Here is a 19,906-nt window from a genome sequence, read left to right as displayed (position 1 = left end):
TCTGAGAGTAAATAAATAAATAAATAAATAAAAGTGTATGCAAAGTGACTTGATTTTGGCATAACTAGAGACAGAGATTCTCTGTGAAATATGGGTTTTATTTAAAATAAGTCATTAGTGCAGCTGTTGAAAGTGTTTAAATACAAGTAATTGCTGCTAAGCTATATTTTCAGAAATTAATATTTTGTGGGTATCATCTAGGTCAGAGATCTGTATCCCAGTGATAAACATTATTTGAAGTATTTATTTAACATTCTAGAGGCTCAAAAAAAAAAAAAAAAAAAAAAAAGGTGTCAAAATCAGACATGGTTCCTGGCCAAGATCATGACTGGATTCGACCCAAATACAAAAACAAGTGCAGCTAAAACCATGCAGCTATTTCCTGGATTTGCGGGGGAACATGCCAGCCTTTGCCTTTTTTATGTTCCCAACAGTCAAGGGATTTTCCATACTTCCTTGCCTTGTCTATCCTCTCTTTTTGCAGACGAAGCAAGCAAGGAGCATAATGTGTCAATAGAAACAGAAGCTCCAGTCCTGATATCAGGGGAAGATTGGCTTGTGCACTTGAGGACACTGACCAGGATGATAAGTGAGGTTAATCATGCCTAATCAGCTGTATTCACCCACCCCGCTGCAGCACAGAAATCTTGGAAAACCAGGTGCTCCTGAGGACGACGCAGGGCAAGGAAGCTCGTACCAGTGATTGAATCAGGAATCGAAACTGCAGTGTCTCGTTTCTCTTCATTATCTTCACAGGGAGAGCTGCATGACTAGGCTAGATTTAGACAGTTAATCTTTAACTTCTGAAGTTAGGTGTGATGAAGCCAATCTGAAGTAATTACAGAACAGGGAAAATGCAAACTCAATCTTCCACTCTTGGGCTCATAAATTTGTAGCACCAACACTCAAATGAGAAGCTAATGGGACATTAAATTCAACAGCAGGCCTCTGCACATCATCTTGCTTTTGCTGCAGGCTTGGCAGTTTTGCATAAGTTTTGGCCCTGCTCTGTAGACTTCTACAGGACTGTACTGCCACAGTGCTCTGTGTGGCATGCTTCCAACCATCCCATCCCGCCCATACTTTCAGTTATGCATATGCTCAGTCAGTATACATAAATCACTCTTTTTTTTTCTTTTTTTTTTTTTTTTTTTCTGTAAGGTCTAAAGGCCAAAACTCACCAATACCAAAAGGCCAGACTTCTCGGAGTTCATCAGAGGCAATAGAATTTCCTTCAAAAACTTCATCATCTGTTGCAATGACTTGTGCTTGAAATGGAGCATATATTTTAAAAGATCTAACATAATGTAGGCTTTCCTTTATTCACAGATTGTAATAGCTAACAGCTGTTAATGGACCTCACTTAAAATACCATGTCTTTTACCATGATTGACTTTGTCCACATGCAGGTTCCTGATCTCATTGTGCCTGTGACTGCAAAGTTTTCCTACTGGGCACCTTTTCTTTGTCTGAGTATACATACACATACACACACACACATATATATATATGTTCGTTAGGGTCAGATTCAATTTCATCTTTTAACTTGGGTTTATAGACTGAAGTGGGAACAGACACTATTGTTGCCAATGTTTTTGACTGAAAATGAAAGTTTTTATCTGCATCTTCCAAACACTTCCAAATTTTTAGTATTTTGGGAATGCTCATGAGTATGTGCATCACAGTGGAAGAGCAGCTTTTTACCAAAAGTCTTGAGATGGCTTGAGAGTAAAGCAAAGAGAACAGACCTACTGGTTTGGGAAATCCACGCATTTTCTTGCCCAGACCCACAGCATTTTTAGATCCTTCTACAATTTGCTGTAGCTAATCTGATTCACGGTCAGCTGTGCATTATACCCAAGCACTCTGAATTCCCAGAGTGCAAAGTCCAGCATTCATTGCTTCAATCTCCACTAATGTGCAGAGGCATAAAAAGGCACGTAAAGAAGAACACAACATTCCTTAAAATGATGACCTTTAACCCTCAAGTAACATTATAAGACTTAAACACTGGGAGGGTTGGGGGGAATGGGGATATTTTGAGGGTTTTTTTTAGAGCACTTTTCTAAATCATATTCAAGTAGTGTCGGAAAATCTTAAACTGATCTATCCTGTTAGCTAAGAAAATTCCAGACACTTCATTGAGGGGAGACTATAAAGACATTGTTAATTCTCCAGTGAGACCAGTTATTCTGTAACAAGTTGATTAGTCATCTGGCAGCTGCTCAGTTTGATCTAATCATCCACAGAATGCAACGGGCAGAAGAGCCAAAACACATCTCCTGTACATGGCAGTTTTTCAAGTCTGAAAGTTGTTTCCAGAAATAACAAGAAAAGAAAAGAAAATTAGACTTACTTAGTACCAACACCAAGATGGAAAATTAAAAAAAAAAAAAAAAAAAAAAAGCAGAGAGGAGGGGAAGGAAAGTGTGGCTGAAGATTCATTGCCCGTGATTTTTGCAAATCTGTTCACTCACACCGAGTTTGGTCAATGCTCAGCTTTCATGAAGCCCAATGGGAAGGTGGCTGCCACTGAGGAGTCATTGCCTGAGTGTTTACCATCAGGACAGTTCTCTGCCAAGGTAATTCAGCCAAGAAAATACAAGTTAAGCCCTACGAGTGGAAGCCACAAGAGAATAGGACAGTGCAGTAGCTATATATGGATATTCAGGCATGGGAACAGGGCATCCCAGTGCACTGTACATGCTTCACTGCTCCACTGACAGCTAGAAATAGACTCTTATGCATGGGCATCAGTGAAGCAAGATTTATTAAGTAGGAGAAAAATAATATTTTTATCATGTTATATGTCCCTACTTAACTACATTAAATGCTGGCTCAATTTCCAATCCAAAGGCTAATTTAAAAATACATATTTTTCTCCCATTATGCTTCATGAAGTTCACCCATAAATTTTCTGTAACCCTGCTTGATGCTATTTATGTTGTATTCTCGCTTGATTCAAATATTTCAATTTCTTACAGCTTAAAAAAATACTGTAAAATGCCAAGTTGCATTAACAGGAAAATATATCAAGTCCTGTAACTAAATCTTAAGCCCAACTTCCAGATTCAAAATTTATTGTTACCCAGAAAATCATTTATTGGAAAAGAGTAGATTTAGTTTGGATCTGATTTAGTGGGAACCACTCACAAATAAAACTAACAACTTCAAAAATGAAAAAAAGACCCTATGTTTGAACTAGATATATCCAAGAAATCATCTGATAAATTTTTCACTAAGATGAGCATAACAGTTTAATATAATATAATCAAATAAAACTGCTGGTTCTTAGTCACTTCTACAGCAAGATACAAGTGATCTTATTATTTTAGACTTTAAAACAAATGTATATAATACATTAACACATTGTTACATCTGTATATACTATCCACTGTAAAACTGAAAAAGTCTGCTGTGGGGAAAAGTATTTAGACAGCACCATGTTGCAGCTGCAGCTTGAAGGAATTTCTGCTTGTTAGATAAGTTACTTACTTTGTATTTATGGGCATCTAAATGCATACTTTTACCTGTCTAGCTACACTATTTTACCATCACTATCGGTACAGACAGCCAAACACCACTTCTTTCACACATCCTTGGAACAATGCTGATCCAAGATGATAAAATTGAGTAATTTGCTAACAAGTGAATCTCATGACTGGCCAGGCTGAGGTCCCGTATGAGCAAGTGTCACAGTTCTGAAAATTCAGGGATGAAATTCTGAAGGGCAATTGACTAGTTCATTTTTATGGTTTTCCAAAGAATAGATGCAATTTCCTCATCAGCATAACCCTTGGGCAAACCAAGCCCAACTCAGCAGACACAACTTATTAGATACAATAAATTGGACAAACAAACTAGATCCTCCTCCATCTTTGCAAGTCCTAAAACTTTTACGTAACTTCAGGGCATCAAGTGACCCTATTGATGTCAGTGGCACTATATGCTATAGTAAAGTTACAGATTATGGAAATGTGTGTAACCTCCAGCTGCAATTTATTTAGGGTGAAGAATATGGTTTTGCAGCATGTTCATAACATGTGTACTACAAATATGCCCTGGTCACCCATTAGGGTTATGAGGATTCTTCTAATTTATCACCATCAATGATGCTTCATAGTATAACAGCACAAGAAAGCCTGCTTATGTCTAAAGACACTGCAAAAGCACAATGCAGAGTCTGAAGGACTGTCTCTAATGACAACAAAAAATACACTGAAATGATTTAGGATTCCCCATCCTCTAATTATTAACAACTTCTCATCTAAATGTAATGGTCATGATCCTGATAAACTAACATTGTTACATTTTCTCTATTACTACACTCTGAAAACTCTCAAAGGAATGATGATTTACGTTAAAAAAAAAAATGTAAAAAGCCTTTTCACGTGGAAAAATGCTGATAATGAATTAAATATGTTCTCAGTGAGCACCCAAAGCATACAGGAAAATGCTGATAATAGGATGTTCTCCTGTAGGCAGTTAATAGCATATTGGTCTGGTTTTAAAAAACTAATGCTCCACAGGTTCCTCTCTCACAGTAGGCATAGGATTTTCATAGAATCACAGAATCATTAGGGTTGGAAGAGACATCCAAGATCATCCGGTCCAACCATCACCCCACTATCAGTGTCATCTAACTAAACCTTGTTGCATTATGCAATGTCAGACATCAGGCACAGAGGAATGTTTTCATTCTTTGCTATTTAAAACATTAAGCTCAGAAAAACAGAAGATAAAACAAGTTTGCCTGGGATTAGACAATTCATGGGTATTCCTAAAACAAATGAAATAAATCATTTTGTATTTGTTTTGTATAAAAATGTAATTATTTTTGTTCTATAAATGGAGAAGTTTTGGCAGTTAATCTACTTCACTGTACTTGACTGTATGTGATAGGTATCCTGATGATATTTCATACATAATAGTTGAAATAGATATAGTTGTGCTTCTAGAAATAGATATAGTTGTGCTTTTCTTGTTTCTCATGTGCTCCTTGCCATCATAGAGCATAATGCCATCAGTCAAGATATGAGGAGGAGTTGCTCATTATACCTTTACTGACTCACATACCCAGCCTCTGGATTTCAGCCACATTACCTTTCTCAATTAAATATTATATGGTATTTTAAAGCTCCTTTCATTCCTATATAGAGCTTCATTTACACTGAAACCTCTTGAAGGATTTCAGCTGATTTCACCAGGCTTTTAGTCAAACCCAAATTATTTTCTATATCAGAACAGAATAGGTGGATAAGGAAACCCTGGCAAAATCATCCAGCTCCAATAGTCAGCATGCTACCATGTTAACACCCCAGATTAACCCCAGCTATTCATCGTGCTGCAATTTTGCACTAAGCACACACACGTGCAACCAGCAGTTTCTGTGTGAGAGCTGAAATGTCAGGAGCAGACACATACCCACCTTAGGAGCCCAGAAAACCTCAGCAGCCCATGAAGAAAAGCAGGGTAGATCACAGCAGGAGCGTAACTGCGTTGGAAACAGGCTCGCTCAGTTGGCTGTTCCAGTTAAGTGCCTGGATAAACCACGAATACCCTGGTCTGACCCCTCTTTTTGTAAAAACACTACACTGCACATATATCATCACCATATTTATGTAATGTATCCTGCAGCTGAAGGATGGGAGTAGGCTGGTAGATTTTTCCTGGCTTTCTTTGGCTCTTCAAAATCGTGTCGAGTGATAGAGGCAAAGCTCCAGCCACCCTGTCCCTCTGCATCCCTGAGATTTGCTTTTTGGGGGCAGGAGGTGTACAGGTCCCCAGGCCCCAAAGCAGCTGTATTAGCAAGGTTCATGAGATTAGAAACTTTCAAATGTCTCCTTGCCTCTCTGGTGCTCCAGTTTCCCAGTGGAACCCCTATCTCACAAGATCATAGCAGGGATCACAAAGGGTTTTCAGATCCAGAAATCTCAGTATTTAGAAATACTGCTTCTGAAACACCAGAAGTACAATCCAGTGTATCATAAAAACTATAAAGTATGTCCTAAGGACATAATGAACCATCTGAGACAATGGTGCATTGGAAGCATCAGTAGGAAACCTCAGTGGATGCTTAGTAACTAAAGATATCGATGAAATAATTTAATGATATCTACAGCTAGCATAAGAAGCACAAGAAGCTGCAACAAGGCTATTTTTTCCATGAGAATGCTACCCCAATTCCTTCTACCAACCCACTTTATGAAGAGGAGTGATTCGGCAGATCTCTTGAGAAAAGAGACCAAACAACTCCTGAGTCGTATTGCCATGGAGATACAAACACAAACAGAGCACCTCCTGCTGCTTACACAAGCTCCAAGGCACCATACACCAAGAGATGTAACAGACCCAGGAGCTCAGGTAATTCAATTGCTTCTCCCTTCCTGAAACTTCTCCTGAAGTCCAAGTCATTTCTATATGATCCAGCATGGTCTTGGGATAACGCTCTCGTGATTTTGCATTTGTGTGCGTCTCTGCCCTTCTCTGTTTCAGCTGGGGAATACAAGAAAGAGTACTGAAATGCCATATGAAGGGTTGTTGTTTTGTGTTTCTTTTTTCATTCTTTCTTTTTTTGACGTGAAATAGAAAATTCCAGAAATCTCCTGAGTGAGCCTGTTTTTATAAGATTCTTAGCCCAGGTTTTTGGAGAATCAAGCAATTTTTTTTTTCTCAATTAAACCACCAAGTCTTTTGAGGGGCAGCCAATTGTCCATAATGCTCAATATTCAAGTTTTCTTCCCCCTATTTTTCCCTCTGATATATTGTCAGGGTGGAAATATTCCATCCTACTTCAGCAGACGCCCTAACGCCTCCTCCATTTCTGTGTGCTGTGGAAGAGCAGCTGAACCAAGCACTACATTTTACGCTGATGGAAAAGTTATCAAGGAGATCAAAGAGGCAAGCAGGAGAAAGTCATAATCCTACATATGTGCTGGGGTAGGATGTGTAACAAAGTATTTGAATACATGAGAATTTAAGGAAAACAGTGTTTTGTTAAATACCTTCAGTAAAACGACTTGCAGAGTTTTATCAGGGACAAAAGTCATAAATGTGCTGTAAATACTCCTCTATCTACAGTTGTGTTCTAGCAAAAGGGGGAGGATCTGTAGCATTATCTATCTGAAGCTTCAGATATGTCAGATGCTCCATACTGGTAGGACTCTCACCCAGAACAGGAGCACAGGTGTTCATTGTAACGATATTAAAATATTTTATGTACAAAATCTCTCCCTGAAAGCTGCAATCAGCAATCTGTGCTCTTTTAGAGGCTTTCCCGGGCTTGGCAACACCTTTTTTAAACAGGCAGTTTATCTTCTGATAAGAAGCAGAAAGACTTCATTTACAGTTGTTTAATGCTATTAGAGTCTGTGAATGTAGTTTCCGTAACTAGATAGGAAAAACAAGCCAAGTCTTCTGCGTAGGATATTTCTGATCTCCAGGATATATGGTATTGTGCTGCGTGACTCACCGGGCTGCTGATGTCACACGGTATGTGCTATTCGGCTCAGCTAAGTGATAGAGAGAGTTCACTGCACGACAATAGTTCGTGCTACGCTGACGTATCTCACCTATCCATTATAAGATGGTAACCAGGAAGAAACTTAATGTAAAACATATAAAAATACCATTAGAGATAGAAAAGAGACACTCTATTTTCCATTCGCAACTCGATGCTCTTAAGCCCACAGGAAGCATGTGACCATAGTGCTGAGCACGGAAAATCAAAGGCAGTGCTGCCCTTTGTCCCCTGGTCTGTCTGTCTGTCTGTCTGTCTCACTGCCGCTGGGCACCCTGCGAGCCCCGGCGGTGACACCCACGGCATGCAGCATGCTGCGGGAGAGACTGCCAATTTTAGACACTCCTTGAGCTCTCAGAAAGTTTGTTCTTTAAATATGGCTCAGCAAACAAAGCAGTAAGCACCCTCCCGAGCACTTTGCAACATTCAAAAGGGAGACTCAGCTGCTTCAGGGACTGAGGTGTGCTATGCACACACACAGCTGTGTGGGTGCTGTCAGAGAGCGCTCTCACACTCCCCTGACGCACACAGGGAGCAGAGCAAGAGCAGATCTTTTCAAAAGGAAAACCATCAAGAAATGTCCCAGCACTAAGAGGAATGAAGATGAGACTGTGCAGGCATTCCTGTCACCGGTGGGAATGCACACATGCAATGACCCCATGGTTTGCAATCACTGCTGTGATTGCCAGCAGACATAAATCTTCTTTCACTTGACCACTGCAGTGAAGAGGAGTCTGCCGCCTACAGAAATTAAGCACACCCTTCAACATCCACTTGCCAGCCATGCTCTGCAGACCTCTCATATGGAGATGATAAATAGAATGAGTTTGGTTAGGCAGGTTATAATTTTCACGTTCACGTACATGCAAATAGTATTAATCTGGATAGAAAATGATAATAATAATAATGGTTGTTCTGTTAAGTGGGAAATAAATCTAATTCCTCCCTCAGCTAGGAAGAAATCCAGGTATTTTCCACTATTTTGGATTTCTGTTGATAGCATAATACATTTATTTTTCCTATGGAAAAGGAGCAAATAGAGTTTTTGAAGTGAGAAGAAAGCCTCCTTATCATTGTCGCCTTACAATGCTCCCTTGCTTTCTCTGAATGGCGCAATCCATGCAATTAACAACCAAGGCACTGCCCAGGTTTTATAGAGTTCAGCATCTAATGAAGGCAACAAATACCGCTCACTTGACTATGGCACACCCGACTCCAACTTCTTCTCACCACACTCTCCACTGGACCAGCACCCCTAGGGCTTCCCCACATCTTGACATGAACATACCCTTTTGAGGAATAGGCTACAGAAATTCAATAGCAATTCAGTAGCAGTTAGGATTCTTTTTCCCCCACATCCAATGTTCTTGTAATCCCTGTTAAAGTACCCATGAAAAAATCTAGGTCCTGCTCCCTGGCATTTCCAAAGTTTCTCTTTAAAGCCCCACTTCTATTCCTATCCTACAGGAAAAAAAAAAAAAAAAAAAAAAAAAAAAAAAAAAAAAAATCAAAACTCCAGCTATCTTCCTTTTGCCTGGTGAGGTTAATCCATTCACATACCTCCTAAGATCCCAATTTTTCTGCAGATAATTTTTTTCTCTGCAAATACTTGTCCTTTCACCTTCCAAAGAATTGTCACCACATACTCATAGCAATTCATAGCTATTCAGAGCAAGTACCCAAACTTTCATTCACTCAACTCAGATTTACTGGAAAATAGTCGCCTGTTGCCACCTATATGAGACCTGAAGCAGGACAAAGATAAGCTCATGTAAGAAATTGAAACCAGGAAAACTTTATTCCTGTAAACAGGACCAGTCATATTCTCCAGTTTTACTATTCAAACTCTCACCCATTTGAAGCAATGCTGATCACAGTATTTGGAATTTACAGCTTGAAAGCAATCATGTGCTCAGCCACATGCTACCCTTCACTTAGAAACAGCAAATGAGCACCGGTCATACAACTCATCCTTTTCCAGACAATTCACAAAGAAGGGGGAAATGGCTAAACCTGACAAATATTCATTATAAATACTTTGTACTTGGCTATCTGATGTATGGGTAGTTAGATGGATGAGCAGAATATACCCATCAGAAGCTTTCTAAAAAACTTCCTTGATTTTTTAAGTTTCATGTTCACAGATAACAGCCTTTTTTAATAGTAGCTGATAAGAAGAAAGTATTTCCCCATCACAACTAAACTATGCAGAAATAGTACAAAATTCACAGTTCACATATATTAATTTGCAAATAATTATGTAAACATATTAAAAACATTTTGCTTATGTTGTGATGGCTAGGGGACCACAAGAAGGCATTTAGCCTGCTGCCTACCCAGTCCTTAGGGAAGATGTGCTGTGCAGCTGGGGTAAACCTCTTTCTCAGAGGCACCAAGACACATTCTGCTTGCTGTGGTTGTGCAGAAACCAGGATCAACAGCTCAAGCGTAGGGAAGGTTATCTGGGGGCAGGGTTGAAGTTCTCTTTAGGAAAGCATTCTTGGGTGAACAAGCAATCATCTTCGACCATTAGATAAGTTTTCTTTCTTGCTGGTAAATAATTTTCAATCAAGTGGGAGAGGCCATGTCTGTATCTCTTGAATTAGGGTGATTTAACTCCTCCTTGCTAGCCAACAACCAGTTTTATTTTTAGTAAATGTCTTTATTGTTGTTGTTGCTGTGTTCAAATATGTGGTACGTCATCTGCAGTCATGAGGCTTACGTAGGCTGATGGGTATACCTGGCAGAGTCATTAATGCTGCCTATATTTCAGTGATGCTCTACAGCTTTGGGAAAAACACATTTCTTAGCTTCCCTCAGTGTTCCTGCCTTTACAATGGGGCTCAATCAGATGCTGAATGAAAAACAGAAAATTAGTAACATTAATATCCTGCCTAGTGATTTTGATGGATTCCAGAACAGTTGCTCATGACTCAGATATCTCTGGCACTGGTACAACATCATCACTGATAGCAATGTAAATGTGGAGTGGCATTTGTTGACTAGGCACTTCAGCATGCATTCTTCTTGCCTAATCAATATCAGAATGCACAGGCAGTTATATGAGGTATCTATTTATTACTCAGAAATAATGTATTTTGGGACTAGTCTCCTCATTGTTTTCATTGGTGAGCAAGCTCAACATAATGTACAAATTATCCAAATCGGGATGCATTGTCAGGAAAGGATCTTAACAAACATCTTGCAGAAGGAATTAGGTTTTTTGTTTGTTTGTTGAAGTGCAAGTTATGCTATGAACTGATGCTCTGAACTGGCAGTGAGTAATAATATATTGTTCATTCTCAGGATGGATTTGTGCTATTGTCATGAGGAAAAAAAAAAAGCTAAATACAATGCCAGCATGCATTCAAAGGGATATTTCAGTTAATACACTGTCTAAACCCCCATTAAGACCTCATTTCATGTTGAGAAAAGAGGAATACCATCTGGGATAGGTGCAGATGGGTGCTGAGATGTCTGAAAATTTGAGTCAATCAAATGGAAAAGGTCATAGAAATTATTTTATCCGTTCACATGAGGTAAATGAGCAAGATAAGAACCGCTGACTGTCAGTGCTAAAAGGTAAACAGGAAGGTCACAGAAATCATCTCAGATAATTTACCACAAATTCATGAAAGCAAATGGGAATAAAGTGGCTGTAAAGAAAGAAATGTAGTAAATTAGAGAAAAGTTTTTACCATCAGAGTGATACTTTATAGCATTAATAAGAGCACAAAAACAGTTTTCCTTTGAGTTTGAGGTCAAATCATAAGTTGCTTACTGTGATAGCAGAGGACAGGTCCTGAAAATGCATGAGTTCACCTCTAGTCATCCTGTTTAATATTTGTTGAGCTTTTGCAAGGCCTAAAAAGAACATTTGCAGGATATGGACAAAAGAAAGGAATCTCTCTAGTGCTGCTCATATGAATAAGGCAAGCACTTAAATGAGGCCAACTGGGCCCAACTGGAAGCCAAATGTTTCTGTCAGGCCTGTGTAATCCTGAAGCATCCCTTTGTTCCTCAGGGATGCCTGGTGGTTCTGCTGAGCTGGCACGCAGCACATGGGGGCACCACTCTCAGCTCTGCATCCCCTTCCATCAGCAGCTTGGTGTGGCTGTCCTCCAGCAAGCACAAGGTACCTGGCCCTTTCAAACTGAGAATGAATACAGAGATTTGGTAATACTGCTCTATAGTGGGGGACAAAGTCTCTAATTAGTTGGCAAAGATACCTGTATTCATTTATTTGTTGAAGACGGACAGAGAAACTATGTGATTTTAAGTGCTTAAACCAAAGACCACAAGCTTTAAAAAGTTATATGGGCAGAATTTTACCCATGCATCATCTATTAACTCCTTCATAAGCAGTTTTCATTGGCAAATGCTGAAATACCTATTCATGTATGTCAGGGTTATACTGATATTGATATAAAACTAGGTAAATGAATATCTGAACATAGTCAAGAATTTTACCAAATCAACTGGTAAAGAACAAGAAAACATATGGCAAACATTGGTGACAAGTTTCAAACAATTATTCAGCATGCTGTTTTCCCACTACTGCCAGGACCCTAAATGAGATCAAATACAAAACCAAGTCCCATGGAAATCTATAAACCACTCAACTAGTGAATAAAAAAATACTGGGGTACAAGACAGTCAAAAAATAACAATGAAAAATATAATGAATTGTTATCATTCATGAGTAATGAAGTATGAGTGGAGAGTGCAGTTAGAGGAGACTTGGAGAGAGAAGACAGACAGAAAATAATAGTTGAAATTTAAAAATTCTGAAAATTGCAACAGCTACTAAACTTTGAACTATATGCCTTAGAAAGCTTTAGAGAAGTTAAGTTTCTATCTTCTGTCATATGAAATAAGAACAATGAGGCATTCACCTGTATCAGGAAGGGAACGATAAATCTTGTTATGCAATTTGATCTTGGAATTTATTGTTCCAGGATGTCAGTAAAGCCAAAAAAGTCTAGATAAACTGAAAGAATAATTGCATTTTCATAAAGAGCAAATATATCCAGTACTGAAGCAATTAATATTTATATTAAAAAAGCATAGGAAAGGATACGAAATAATTTTTTCAGAATTTATCCCAGGAGACTTTTCCTAGGAGACAAAAGAAGTCCCATCTATTAGGCAAGGGTCTTCCCTTTTTTAATTATTTTTTTCTTTTAATCACCTGGTCCTAGTTATTTTCAGAAAGAACACAAAAAGTTATCCTCTTATACTGACTATTCCAACATTAAAACTTACACAGAGAGTGGGAGGAGACACCAGGAAAATATATTAGCAGAAGAAAAAATGAATAGAAATTTTAAATCTTATTAATTCTTCTTGCTCCACTGACGGCAAGAAATTCGTTACTATATCCTCTGCACTGTACTCAGGAATATTCCCAAACCTTTGCTATGTTCCAGCATTATGGATTAATGAGGATATGACACAGTTAGCTAAGAGCATCTCCCTATTAACCTTGCAGGTTAGCCAAGACAATTAATACATCGGCCTTGATGGCATTACTTGGTGATTGTAGGTCAGGCTTTTTGCCAGCACTTACCCTCTAAGTGCTCTTAAAAAGAGCAATAAAAATAAGAGAAATTGCTGTCAAGTAGAAATAGACATAGATTGAAAGGACAGGTGGCTTTAATTAAAAAATCAGTGCAAGAACTGTCCCCAGAGTTGCTCCAGAAGGCATTTCATTCCTTCTCTCTGATTTCAAAAGGCTATAAATTATGCTTTCAGGAGGCAGGGCTGGAATGGTGACTGACCATAGGTGTAGTGTTCTTTAAGCTGGCAGTTGTAACAGAGGACCTATGGGAGGGAGGCAGGTACCCTTCTGCAAGGACAGCCAGAGGCCAGGCTACTTGAGGGCATCAGATGGCACCAGACACATGTGGGCAACTGAATCTTGCTCCCAGGACACAGAGCTTCACTGATTTCAACAGAACATTAATTTATGATGCCTGAGAGTGTAGCTGAATGCATTATTCAGAAGTACAGCACAGCATAATTAAAACTTGCCTCTTACCCAAACTTCATAATTAAAAACAGGGAGAGAAGAGTGAACACCAGGTCCTGTTTTGCTGATGCTATTCAGGGATCAGATTTTAAAACTTTAGTCTTGGTTCTGAATGAATATCACATGCTGTTTATCAGCAATTAGGATGCTTTAATTTCTCTAAAATCTTACAGAAGAAGAGAGGGGCAAAAAAAGAAGGATCATGTTATTACCCTTATGGAACCTTTATAAAGGAAGCTTGCATTAATTTCTTTACACGTGCTATATAATTTTGAAAATCCTAATTAAAACCAAATGATACTCCCACAACGTTTGTTAAGATAAAGGTTAATCAGTCAAGCCTGTCATGTCCAAAAAAGATTATTTTTTTCTGTATATATTTTTAAAAGCCATCTCAATACCTTCCGAATTCATGACAAAAGCTGCTATCTGATCTGGGGAGGAACTACACCAACATACACTTTAAAGTTCACTGCCTTTGGCCTAAGAAAATATAAGCTTGGAAAAGAAACATCACAACCTTCCGCTTGCATATTTTTTCTCCTATGACAGGAACTGAAATCACATTGCATCAAAGTCAGAAAAATGCAAATTGTTGCTGAACTCTAGTTTAAATAAGATTTGAACAAATTCATGCACAACACCTCTCCTTGAATCGTTCTTGGTAGTGTTTGTGGTTTATCAGTCAAAGCCCCATCTTCCCACTACAAAAGATTTTTTCTTTCCTGTTGGTATGCATAAGAATAGCACAAACAAAAAATTGACTGTCCAGTAAAAACAGCAAAGCAACCCTGCAGAGCATTTAATGTCATGAAGTGAAAACAAAAAAGGAAATGGTAAAAAAGTGGAGAATTCATAAGTGTGTGAGGTCAATTCTAACAAAGAGTGGCAAAATTCTCAGACAATTTTTGGCTATTTTAAAAATGGAAAATATCTCATGTTCATGAGATAAGGAATTTCAATGGTGTAGAGCCGGGAGGGTCTTTTTTGATATAATGCTTCTCCTTGTAAAGTGAGATTTATTTTTAGCAGTGTATTAGAAGAAAGTGAAATCACGATGTTATTCCTACCAAGTGTCAGTAACATAAAGAAAACTGTTGTATAAAGTGAGCTACATAACCAGATAGAGAGTTTGTGTGCATGCATGTGTGTGTGCATACACATGTTGACAACACTGAAGCAATCATGAGGAATCCTGATGACAGAACTAAATAAAAGCCTATGCAAGATACTGGTAACAGATGTCATCTCCTGCAAGCATCATGATAGTTACCATTTTTCCCCACTTGACATTATAATTTGCAAAAGCAGAGCATAAAGCTCTACAAATTCTAAACAGATGCAGCCAAGAAGCAGAAGTAGCCAAGAACTGAGTCCCTATCAATGAGTAAACTTTGAGCAGAAAAGCAGACTTCTCCCTGTTTTCAACCTTTCAACATGCTTATCTGAAAAATTTTCCCCTCCCTGTTTCCTACTCTCCCCCTTCTCCTAGGAATACCAAGGAACTGGAGCAGCCCTGCTGGCTCCTGGGTATTACTCTTTCTTGTTCAGTGCTTGCATAGCTGGTCTCCCATCATCAGACATGTCAGCTGTGCAGCAGAGAAATGAAAAGGCCGAATTAACCCAAATGCATAATGAAGCACATTTAGCAGACCATACTGTGGTTCCTGTAGGTCTCTGTTGTCTCTCCTCCCAGGCAAGGGTGGGTTTGATTGCTTTCAGTAGTTCACTAGCCAGCATTTAACTACACTGCTGTCCTGAGGGCAGAGTTGAAGTATTTTGCCAAGAGGATGCTGGCTCTGCATCAAGCAGCATAAATAACTTCCTTCTCTTACTTCTGTCATTCCTAATAAAGCTGGTCAAAATATAATTTTTTTTTTCTTTTCTTTATTTCCCCCATGAAATTTTGCCAAGGTGTGAGGATACAGACCAAGTCAGAGCGAGGGAAGGAATCTCTGCACTGAGCCTCCATCTGCCTTGTAGAGCAATGCTGCAGGATCTCACAGCTTGCTGAAACACCACTGCCTAGCTCTAAAGCTTCTGACCTTACCTTAGTATGGCACTTAATGATGCACCTTTGAGAGAACTTGACAATATAAGCATAAATGGGGGTTTCAGAAACATCAGGCGAAATTTGGGAATCAGGTTTGTTATTCTTCTCAAGGTAGTCAGATTTACCAGTGATAGTATCACTATCAAAAAGTTAAATAGACCCACAGCCAGTTTACTAGCAGCTCACACTAGAAGAATAAACCTCAGTTAAGTACAATGAAGCTATATATCATTTTCCTATTGCCAAAAGAACATATGTTTACAAAACTTAAATATTAATTATTTAAATACTTGTAACTAAAAGTATGATTGGGAATGGCTAAGCATGAATACAACATCCAACAAGAAACCCTTCCTTGCCAAACACAGGCACAGGCCAGGTCCTAAAAACTCGAGGTTTCGAGCCCCACCTTTGCAATGGCCTCATTTGCAACCCACTCATTTCCTTCCATTGTATGAAGTGAGTAAACACTGCTGCCATCTTCACAGAGGTTTAAGGATCTTTATTTATCCATATCTGTAGCAGCATTTTGCAGTGCTGGTGTGCTGGTATAACACCTTTATGTAAATGTGTAACATACCCAGGGGAGAAAGGAGGAGAGAAAAGAGATCAGCCCCCCTTGAAGTGAAAATGGACCTCATTGCCTCATCAAATCTCATCAAATCTGGGCAATAAAAATGCTGGACTCCTCCTCCTGCCCAGCATGATTATGTAGCATAGCTATTCTTTAGTCCATACAGTTTTAGATTACCCTGTCTAGTAGGCAATATTATTACTTTTATCTTCTCACTTATCAACCAAATTTCTAAACTTTAAATGGCCTATCATTTCTAGTTGAGTAACAAAATAAACAGAGTAATTCTACCAAGGCAATTAAGGAAACATTGCACAACACCACTACCTGAGATTGTTAGCCTACCAGATACCTCATATTGTTCCAGCTAAACTAATTGAAACTTGAAACAATTAGGAAATGGAACAATAGGAGCAGGCTGGAAGGAGCACTAAACAGGGACAAAAGATGGATGCTGACTCTTGACACTGTGGGTCCATGACAGATGGAAAAGATTGGGTAGGGGATGTACACACAGGCAGCAAGCAGGTGCCCTTGTTGCCAACTCCTCCTCCTATTCTTCTGGTAAGGGCTACATTTTTTGTTAGGTTTTCTGTTTTAAAAGACTGCTGGGAGGAAAAGGAGAGCAATATACATTTGTCTTTTGACCTTCCTATCCTCCACCCATATGGAGGCAAAAACTTCGAGCCTTGTACTAAAAAGGAATCAAATTATATGTTATTGTATGTTTTGAAGCAAAACATTTAGGAAAATTGTTGAGGAAACGAACTCATATTTTTATATCAGTTGGAGCTAGGCTGTCATAAAGCACTGAGAAACAGCTGAAGTACAAGAGCAATGAGATTATGGAAAAGGCAGTATGAAAGACCAAAAACATTTTCATAAATAAAAAGACAGTACCAAAGGGTGCTTATTCAACTGAGAAAAAGAAGAATTTTCTCCTAAACAGAACTGAAGTCCTACAGGATAAGGTGAGGGAAACAGACAGCCTGAAAGAGTGCCATATATACCCAAAAGTCAAGTAGAGATAGTCAAGATAGATACTTAGAATTTACCTAAATGGATTTACAGAAACTTTGCTGATTCCTTGATGAAATATGGATATCAACCACCTTTAAATTATATTGGTTCATTTCTCGTTCTTTGCCAAATTCTACATTCTATTTTTCAATTTTGCTGAGTCTTGCTTTGAATGCAACACAAAGCGAGAGGTTTGCCATTCATTCCTATTTAATACTTTATGGCATTAAATCAGTTGGAACAGTTTTCTTTACGTTAGCCAGACTAAATATCTCCATTTCTTGCTTCTGTAATTGCCAATAGAATGGGTCAAAACAGAATGATTTTTTTCTCTCTTTGTTCCCCCATATTGATGAATATATTCAGGCAGTTCCAGTTCTTAATTATCTCCGTAGATTACTCATCTGGGACTTCTTGCAATCCATTTACTGCAAAAGCCGTAAGCAATTATGTCTCCCTGCAGAGATATCATTTACCTGTGATTTTCATCATTTTTACTGAGCCATCCCATTACAACTGCATTGCCTTCTCCATGTTTCCTCCAGATTTTCTTGCCAAGGAAATGTCCAGAAATACCATTCCAGGAGCTGGAAGTGTGAGCTGGTATGGTATCACCTCACTGTCCTACACCCCACCCAGCTCTCAGCACAAAAGATTGATGTGGCACACCTCTCGGGGATGCCTCTTCACACACCTCTCTATCACACCTCCTCTGCTGATGCCCATCAGCTCTGGAGTGGTAGAAATCTAAACCAGAGCAATTTGCTTGAGATAATTTAACATAATTATAAACAAAGCCTGTTTAGCTGATTTCGTGTCAACGTGTCAAAGCAGCAATTGTTTTACATTTGCTTGAGCAACTCTCAGCGTGTTGTTTCTTCACCAGAAATTTGGCCTCAACAGGTGCCAAGTCCCACTCTCTGAGATGGATGGATACTGCTCTTCCTCCCCGGCTGCCGTCAGCTCCTCACAGTAGGAGTTCCCCCCATGCTCCCAGGTGTACATGGGGTACGACAGCACAGCTGCCTCCCTGATATGTCCAAATAGTGACCTGATCTTCAGCTGTCCTCCTGGGCTCCCCCAGCACCCTCCTGCTGGGGCTAGCTCTGCACAGTGCTGTCTGGAAGGTGCTCGCCATGTCTTGCCCATCAAGAAATGCCTCTTCAGTCATATCTTTTAATCAGTCTGGATAAATGTTGTCAGTGGAAAATTGCTACTGCTCACAACCTCTACAACTTTTAACATGTACCACATGTTCCTGCATTACGGCTGGCTCGCTCTGCATTCGCATAGAAAAGACAGCGTGCAAATGCATCCAACTGCTTTTAAAATCAAAAGGAATCTTTCCACTGAGTTTAACAAGAGCTGAATTGAGGTCTTATGACCCTGCTGCAGAAAAGTATTTACACACATGCCAAACTCGAAGGATGTGAAGAAGTCCCATGAATTCAACAGGCTTATCAGATGCTTAAACACTTCAGCCAAGGCCCCAGTGTTTTTTTTAAATCGTTGTAATAGCGCCCCTGTTGTACAAAATAAAATCCATGGGAGAATTCCCTTGCTCCAATGAAAGAAAGAATAGTTCTTGAATAAATACATTATGCATAGAAGTATAAATAATGTGTGTGTTTATATACATTAGTGTTAGGTCAGAGGTTGGACTCGATGATCTTGAGGTCTCTTCCAACCTAAAATTCTGTGATTCTGTGTGATATGCATACACATGCACATACATATCTTAGCCTCTCTTCTGTTCATATTCCTGGAAGCAAAGCTTTCATCTAATTTATGTGATTAACTGCAAAACCCAGTGCTCGAGTCCACATTCCTTACACTTAAAAAAAACTTCTTTCTAAATGCCCTTGTTCCAGTGCTGACAGATGCTCTCCAAGCTGGGGCACTCTCATACAGTAGACAAATAAAAAGCCTGAAGTGCCTGAGAGGTAGAAATATCTGCCTTGCAAAGGTAAAATAAGAAATAAAGACACTTAAGGAACATATTGAAAGATTTACTTCAAAGACTATCAAAAGGAAGAATAATTTCCTTTCCTGCTTTAGGGCAATGCTTATTTAGATTAAAATGTAAAAGGTGCAGTGGAAGTAAATGCCATCTCTGTCTATAAAACCTTTAAAAATCTGTTTCATAGAATGGTGTTTAGGAGAAGTTTTAGGTCATCTCCCTCCATTCTGTTTCCCTCCTTTATCTGTTTTGTTGTTGTTGTTCCATCAAAAATCGTAATAGGCTTTAGCTTAAAAATGGCGTTAGCTTAAAAAATCCCTACTGAAATGGAGTGAATTCTTGCATACATATGTTGCAATTACATGTGATTCAGAAAGGGACAATGCAGCATTTCAGCTGCAAAGTCTCCAAAAATGAAATGAGAACAGAAGCCTACCTTGGGGTGAGGGCTGACAGATAACACCAAAAAAAAAAAAAAAAAAAAAAAAAAAAAGTCCCCAATTCTTCAGCTTCTAAAGAAAAAGACCAAATTGCTGCATAGCTTCACTGAAGAAAAGATTCCTCCAGATTCACTGTAACTCATTTATAGTATTATAGAAACAGATGGTTAGATAGATATAATTTTCTATTTAACTAGCAAGTTGCTTCTGCTCTACTTTTATTTGATTCTCCACAATACATAAATAAAATAAAATCAATAACATCTGTGAACATCACTGCCCTTCCTCTCTTCTGAAATACCACATAAC

The 19,906-nt window shown here is 38.9% G+C and overlaps 1 long non-coding RNA gene across 1 annotated transcript; it reads left to right on the top strand.

The window, feature by feature from the left end:
- The first annotated feature begins 6,139 nt into the window (after positions 1-6,139).
- LOC110354001 (uncharacterized) lies at positions 6,140-19,584 on the top strand. The gene is made up of 3 exons (XR_002405343.4): positions 6,140-6,363; positions 11,544-11,654; positions 18,101-19,584. It is a non-coding gene; the product is annotated as an uncharacterized lncRNA (long non-coding RNA).
- Positions 19,585-19,906: the final 322 nt, after the last annotated feature.

Source organism: Anas platyrhynchos, chromosome 3, assembly GCF_047663525.1.
Source record: "Anas platyrhynchos isolate ZD024472 breed Pekin duck chromosome 3, IASCAAS_PekinDuck_T2T, whole genome shotgun sequence".
NCBI classification, from domain to species: domain Eukaryota; kingdom Metazoa; phylum Chordata; class Aves; order Anseriformes; family Anatidae; genus Anas; species Anas platyrhynchos.
The sequence above is the reverse complement of the archived record's forward strand: the minus strand, read 5'-3'. Positions and strand labels throughout refer to the sequence as shown.